Raw genomic sequence first — 7,905 nt, 5'->3', positions numbered from 1 at the left:
CCTTTGCGTTTTGTCCTCAGCCGCAACTCGGTGTCCAGCTGCTGGGGCGATTTTGCTTGGCTTCCGGTGCAATCCGAATGGGGTACTAATCATGTTAATAATAAAAACATGGCAAACAATACGGATTTGCCCAAAAGGCCGAAAATCAAAAAGTAGCATCGCAAACTTTCAAATTCAAAATGCAGAATTCAAAATGCAGAATTTAGTTTTTTTTTCGGAAGAAGGCTGAACATTTCAAAACGTCAAAATGTTTCGAAAGGCAGATATTTTTTTTAATTATGCAGCTTGCTTTTTTGTTATTATTAATTAGATGACTATTAATTAGATCAGGGGGCTCAAAGTTTTTGGAGACCGGGCCAAATTTACAAAAAAAATGTTATTAAAAAAAATTAAATTACTTTATTTTAATTTAAAAGATTTAAAAAAAATCAATTCAAAATAATAGAAACCACAAAATAACAGTTTTCTATAGGTATTGTTGATTTTATTGTTTCAGGTATTTGAAAAAAAAGGTTTTTAGCTGAACGTACTTGTGTTTTCAAAAAAAAAAAAAGTTTTGTTTTTATATTTCGAAAATGGTGACATTACATGTTGAACAATGCGTCTAAAGGTGTAATTTTATCTATAAGTTAAGTGTGGCTAATGAAAAATCGTTGAGAGCCAGAATTTCAACATTTCAATGAAAAAAATATGTTAGGAAATTTTTTAAGCTTCCGTATAAAGGTCATTCCACCTGAAGTGTGCAAGAAAAAATGCAAATTTGAAAATTACCATCTCCGATTCTGCTCAAATTTGGCAGAGCTGTTGAGACTGTCAAAACATGTAGAAATCCCGAATTTCATCCAAATCGGACCACCCCCTCCATTTTTGTACCCTCCCAAAAAATCGACTTTTTGGCTATTTTTGAGCGAAACCCCTATCTTCGAACGACGATAACTCAGGAACCACAAATCTTAGAGAGTCGGTCTTAGACTCAATTTTGAAGGAAATTGGACGTAGAATCCATTTCCGTGAGCAAAATTTGGATTAAAATATTTTTTCTACCTGTATTGCGCAATTGAAAACTTTGAATGGCCGTATCTCAAAACAGCCCTATTTATTTTTTAAATTTGACCTCACCATCGTATTCCCCGTCCAATTTTACATAAGAATCACTTATCGACAGAAAGGAATATGTTTCGTTCCAGAGATGTCGAATTTTAAAGTTTTGAGTATTTGAGATTACCTAAATTAGCTACACTCGCCACATATGCTAGAAGGACTCGGGCGCGCTGATCAATAACTGCTACCTGTTTATTTATTGAAATACTATTTCATCCCAATTAATCATTAGCAAATTAGGCAAAAATTGTAGGAAAATGCTGTATTAATCTTAAATTAAAAAAAATAGTATGGGGTGAATTTATGTGCTAGCCCACAGGACAGAGCAAGAACGACACGCAATACAGAGCAGAATGGAATTCCCGCTGTGCTAGCAGGAAATTGAAATTGATGTTGTAAGTAACACTTAAGAAAAAGTGTACAATACATTATCGTATCAAAAATTATGAATTAACATGAATAATACTCTCGTGAAGCATGATTAAGCAAGAGGATTTCTGGAAAGTATAAAGCTGAAAAAAGTAAGAAAATCACAAAGATTAATTAACCGTTCGAACAATTATCTTTTTTTTTTGTCAATCATTTCGAAATCTTGGAAGACGATACAGCTGCTGTCCACATGTATCAGAAGTATATGGTTTCGTTTTTGAAATTAAATGTACCAGAATTGAAAAAAAAATCATCAATTTTTCAGATGAAACTGGTTCACAATATAAAAATCAGTTTAATATGATCATGCTCAATCTTTCAAACCGTAACGCAGATTTTGGGGTTTATTGCTGAATTGCTACCGCACATGGCAAAAGCTCTAGAACCCATGAGAATTATTTCATCTACTACATCCAGCTCTACATTTGTTCTTGCTTCAAATAAAAGAAATAATTTGATAAAGTGGGAAGAAATGAGGAATTAGGAAAAATATGAAAACAATAGATTTTTTTTTAATTGTGTTGTAAAAACGTTGTAGCATTTGCAAATAAATATTGAAAGTTCAAATTTTACCTAATATGGTTCAATGACACTGACATCAGGAAAAACAGTGCATTCAAAATTACCCAATAAATATTCCTTAAACAAAAAATAGATTGTTCAAGGTATTGATTATCTCAAAATCGTATAAAATTATAAAAATAATTCATCTTACAGAACATCAGGTAGTAATTATTGATCAGCGCGCCCGAGTCCTTCTAGCATATGTGGCGAGTGTAGCTAATTTAGGTAATCTCAAATACTCAAAACTTTAAAATTCGATATCTCTGGAACGAAACATATTCCTTTCTGTCGATAAGTGATTCTTATGTAAAATTGGACGGGGAATACGATGTTGAGGTCAAATTTAAAAAATAAATAGGGCTGTTTTGAGATACGGCCATTCAAAGTTTTGAATTGCGCAATACAGGTAGAAAACATATTTTAATCCAAATTTTGATCACGGAAATGGATTCTACGTCCAATTTCCTTTCAAAATTGAGTCTAAGACCGACTCTCTAAGATTTATGGTTCCTGAGTTATCGTCGTTTGAAGATAGGGGTTTTGCTCAAAAATAGCCAAAAAGTCGATTTTTTGGGAGGGTACAAAACTGGAGGGGGAGGTCCGATTTGGATGAAATTCGGGATTTTTGCATGTTTTGATAGTCTCAACAGCTCTGCCAAATTTGAGCAGAATCGGAGATGGAGAATCGGTTTTGAGTGACTCACCACACATAACCTTCGGACGCCTAGAAATGAGCAGAAACTTGCAACAGAGACCACAAAAGACCCGGGGGTCGTTAAAGTGGATTACTTTGCTTTGGAGATGGTAATTTTCAAATGGTGTTCCGCTTCAGATGGAATGACCCATAGTTAAACTGCAATCATTGTTTTCAAAAAAATATGGTTCGACAAAAAAAAACATTTTAGAGAAAAAACATTTATTTATTTCATCGAAAATTCACTAAAATTCAAATTATTTTTAATAAACCCAAACATGCTGAAATGATTCTAAATTCAAAGTAATGCATATTTAACTAATTTCAGCTGATTGCACTTAAATTCAATATTTTCAAAAGATTTTTGAAACTTAATTTTTGCTCCTGGTTTTTCGAGTCATTTTTTTTGATAATGTGGAAGGGGTGGGTTGATCGACGAAAGCTTTGTAAAATATTTGCAACAAACTTGATCATCAGATTTCCACATTTTCCTGAATCAGATGGTAGTCAATCAGATTCGTTATCTAATGTAAGTTTGAGGGTTAGTTCATTAAAGGGTCATTATGACTTGCAAATTAAGGGTGCACAGCAACGAAGGAAGTTGTTGTATTCTTATTCCAAAATTGTCAAACTTACGGACTCAATCCTGCAATAACGGAATTGTAAAATTAATCAAACTTTATTGTAAATTACTTTGTGGACAGTACTTTAGGGGATGAATACAAACGACACATTCCGCCGTGACGTTGCAACGCTTTGACTTTTCTTTTTTCAGTATTTCGGCTGTAACTCAAAAAATACATTGAAAAGGTACATATGTTATTACATATTCGGAAAGTTCATTGAATTTCCTATAAGAAACAATGTTGAAACATTATTTTATGCGAATATTCTATTTTTGAGAGGGGAATATGTAGCGTGACGTTGCAACGCGTGACTTTTTCTCAATCCCGACCCAATTCATGTTTCGCCATTAACTCTGCTCTGTTAAACGGCAAATTTGGAGTTCTTCTTCCATTTTTAGTGTAAAATTGGCCAACAAATCGAATGCAATCATTAGTTTTTCGAAAAAATCAAACCCCGATTTTTAAAGACCACTTACATTTCGTGACGTTGCAACGCTCTGTTTTTAAAAACAGGATTTTTCGTTGCGTTGCAACGTCACGAAATTCTAGTTTCAAAGTAAATCATAGTTTTTTGTTAGTTCTATAATTGTAGATTAAAATTTTATTATAAGACATTAATAGACAATACAAGGACATGTTTATTGATTGGCCCGCCCATGTTAGACCCCCCCCCTCCCACTATACCGCTTTCACAGTAGCAGTACAATTTACGAAGTTTTCCAAAGCGTTTTCAAAGTAATTTTTTTTTATGTTATTCCATTATCACGAAGGACACCCCCCCCCCCACTCTCCCCTCCTCTATCGATATAATGGGACGTCCATGCATTACGTAACGGCGTAATATCAAGTGGGAGGGGGGTTCGAGGATTTATACAAAAAAATGTATCGGAAATGTATTACCAGGGGGTGGAGGAGTCTAAAAATATAAACGTTTTGTTACGTAATGCAAGAACGCTCCCTTAATATTTTAATGGTTTTGGGCAATTTACAAAACACGTGGAGGTTTTAGAAGAGAGGTAAGGAGCTTCAAGTTTTCAGGAGGGCTGACATTTATAAATAAAGTTCCCATATCTTTGTTGATGGCCCCTAAGGGGTGATCTGCAAACAACGTAACTTATTTTGTTGACTTTTTTGCTTTTTAAATTAAATTTGAGGAAATAATCAAAGCTGTTTACCTGCGCAACATAACATTTTTAATTGCGAACAACTAAACGTTGCATACAACTTATTTAAGTAAGGGTTTGTCCAACAACAGAGTGACAAATGTTTGTAAAAAAAACAATCGAATCACGTGATTTTTATTGTTTGATGAATTTCCCTGTAATTTGACTTACATAAGGGTGTGGGATAAAAAAAATCGTTGCGTTGTATTAGAATGAACCCTCACGTAAATCAGTTTATCATAAAGGGGCCATCCAGTAACTACGTGATTACTTTTTTGAAAGTTTTAGAATTTTTTCCCCTTGTGAACATCGGTCTATTTTGATTTGCTCAACAAGTTTCATAAAATACTGTTTTTTTCGAGTTGCATACAAACTTAAGTGACGGAATTTGTGAATGACCCATGTACAATTCTTCTGTAAATATGCTCGGAAACAGTATATAAAAAATATATAATATTTAGTATTCTTTTTTCTTCAACAACCACCTTTTTTGCCATGTGACCAAAATGATTTAAAATTTCGTGACGTTGCAACGCAAACTTAAACCTGTTGTAACTTTGGATCTAGACAACCAATTAAGTCGCTCTAGGTTGCATTTGAAAGCTCTTTCCAAGTATAAAGAGCATCCGAAATATCAAAATGATTGAATGTTTAGTTTTTTGTTGACATAAACAAATGTCTCTTTTTCGTGACGTTGCAACGCAATAAAATGGTAAACTTACACTAGTTTGAAAAAATACTTAACTTAAGATAAACTGCAAATCCATTACATTTCCGTTTAGTACAACTAAAAACCTACAAAATGCAATCAAAAGAATAATTTTTGGATTTTATTTCGCTGAAAACCAGGAGTTTTTAGAAAAATGTTTTAAAGCGATGATTTTATCACGAATTGATGCATAACTTAACCAACTTGTACAAAATGATATTCAAATGATCAATTAATGAAAACCGTGGTTTTTGAAACTTCATGTAGTCTAGAATCGAGGAAAAATATCCAAATAGCTCATACACGCTTTTCAAAATTTCATCCTAAGGTGTACATTGCCGGAGAATGTGTCAAACACATTTCGATAGTTCCTGTAGTTTTTAAGATACTAAAATGTCTGTAACAAAAATCTGGGTTCAAAAACTCTGGTTGATGTGCACCGTTAATAAAGAAAATTTATATTTTTGCAACTATTACAAAATTCTACCTAAGTCAAACTTGAACGTTTTAAAAATATTTCCAAATATGTTTGATGAAAGTTTTGATGATATTGACTAGTTTCACTCACATTGAAACGTATGAAATTGTTTTAATTATAAAATATTTTGAACAAATTATTTGTATCCTAAAGTGGGGAACAAAATATTGATAAATCATAAGTTTTTTTATTAACAAAAAATAAAAAAGATTAGCATATAAAAGTTTAAAATAAACCTTAATTTTGAAAAAGTATAAAATCACTTTACAAGTAGTCAACGGGCCATTTAACATGATCATTCAAAATGGGTCCGCGGGCCACAAAATATCACCTCGCGGGCCACGTTTGGCCCGCGGGCCATACTTTGGTCACCCCTGAATTAGATTGTTAAAAGATACTGATGTGATGTGATGTGCGTTATTTGTTGGAGAAGATCTTTGTGTTCCGGGTAGTCCCTCTCGTTGGTAGGAGCCTTGCCGCGGTTGCATATGGAAATGACAATTAGTATTCCGTATGTATATCACAGAAAAGCACACCAGTCATTTGAATGCAACCGGCACCGGCCGTCTTTGCTTAGGAGATTTTTATTTTTTTTAATTTTTTTTATAACGGCAAGACGGATAATTCCGGGGTGGCGGGGGCGGCTTAATCCTCTCATGAAAATCTTTTTACTAAGTGTGCGGTAATTATGATCCAGTTGGGCAGTAAATCATGTGGGTTAACTGCCTGACACCCTGGCTGTTGTCTGGCAGCAGGGAACATGAAGGAAACAAATACCTACCAGTATAGGCTATAGCAAGGCATTTGGAAAAGGGGGTTGAAAATCCAGACACAGAGAGAATCTGATACTGACACAGGATTAGTTTTCCAAAGAGTCTCGATCAATCAATAATTAAACGATATCGGGCAAAATTCGTTGATCTGTTGAAATAACGGTTTTCGAATTATGGTTGTATCGACCATTGTTACAAATCGAGGATCTACTGGAGTTGTAACAATCAAGTGGAGACTAACATTTCAAGAGAGCGCATGGGTTTGTGAGCCGAAGTGTGTCCCATTACTCAGATGACATAAGAGCAATTCTCTGAGATTTCGGTCATTCGATTTTTTTTTGTATTTTTTAATCCGGCAGAAACTTTTTTGTTGCCTTTGGTATGCCCAAAGAATCCATTTTGCATCATTAGTACTTTCATATAATTTTTTTAATGCAAATTTGGCAGCTGTCCATACAAAAATGATATGTGAAAATTCGAAAATCTGTATCTTTTGAAGGAATTTTTTGACCGATTTGGTGTCTTCGGCACAATTGTAGGTATGAATATGGCCAACATTAAGCAACTAATGGTCCGATTTACATTGTTAATATATGAAACATGCGTGAAATTTACGCCCTTTTGAAATGTGAAGTAAATCTTTCCCAGTTCCTGTGGGGAACACCCTTGAAGAGTATCGGGGCCGGCATTTACAAAGCGGATTCAGTGGCAATTTCATTCTCAACTTAATGTTAACATGTTAAGGTTAATGTTAACATTCCATAGGTCGCCTCCCTAAGGTGTCGTGATAAGGTCCATTTTGTGACGATATACTACCTACCCTTTACTAAGCAATCGAATCCAGAAGAGAAAAGATCACCAGTTGTGTTGGTCCGAGCCGGGATTTGAATCCCGATCTACCGCTTACTAGGCGGAAGCGTTACCACTAGGCTACGTGGCTCGGTCAACTTTGAACTGTAAGTCTTTATTTAATTTATTTTAAATATTGTTTTCGAAAAGATCGGAAGATTTCTCGAATGTTTCATATTTTAACATTGTAAATCGGACCATTAGTTGCTGAGATATCGACATTAGAAAATGGTGGATTGTTTGGGTGAGACTTGGAAAACATAAATTTTCCTGTTTTTAAACATTTGCATGGCAATATCTCAGCAACTAAGGGTCGTATCAACAACGTTCAAAAAAGCAAAATATAGAGAATTTTCTCAGCGGACGTAATAAATCCACAGTTACCCAACAAACTGTCTTTCACTGTAGTCTACAACATATGGTTTCACAACATTCGGCGACGAGGAAAAGAAAAGTTTCCTGGAGCTTTCTCGAAGTTTTTGCCACCAGGAAAATGTCCGGCGTGGATCTTCGGCAAGT

The sequence above is a fragment of the Culex pipiens genome, chromosome 1 (assembly GCF_016801865.2).
Source record: "Culex pipiens pallens isolate TS chromosome 1, TS_CPP_V2, whole genome shotgun sequence".
NCBI classification, from domain to species: domain Eukaryota; kingdom Metazoa; phylum Arthropoda; class Insecta; order Diptera; family Culicidae; genus Culex; species Culex pipiens.
This window is presented reverse-complemented; position numbering follows the sequence as displayed.